Genomic DNA, 202 nt, shown 5'->3' with positions numbered 1-202 from the left:
AGGATTATATGAATTTCAAGTAATTAGTTTGATGCGCTCCACGATGCCAGCCCGATCGCACCGGATCCCATCAGAACTCCGCAGTTAAGCGTGCTTGGGCGAGAGTAGTACTAGGATGGGTGACCTCCTGGGAAGTCCTCGTGTTGCACCCCTCGTTTTTGTTTTCTCCGCCTTGCGAGATAAATTGACAAGAAGGACCACT

The 202-nt window shown here is 50.0% G+C and overlaps 1 non-coding gene across 1 annotated transcript; it reads left to right on the top strand.

Moving 5' to 3' along the window:
- Window positions 1–29: 29 nt before the first annotated feature.
- On the top strand, window positions 30–152 carry LOC118346036. The gene has a single exon (XR_004799447.1). It is a non-coding gene; the product is annotated as a 5S ribosomal RNA (ribosomal RNA).
- The last annotated feature ends 50 nt before the right edge of the window (window positions 153–202 follow it).

The sequence above is a fragment of the Juglans regia genome, unplaced genomic scaffold (assembly GCF_001411555.2).
Source record: "Juglans regia cultivar Chandler unplaced genomic scaffold, Walnut 2.0 Scaffold_6341, whole genome shotgun sequence".
Lineage (NCBI taxonomy): Eukaryota > Viridiplantae > Streptophyta > Magnoliopsida > Fagales > Juglandaceae > Juglans > Juglans regia.
The sequence above is the reverse complement of the archived record's forward strand: the minus strand, read 5'-3'. Positions and strand labels throughout refer to the sequence as shown.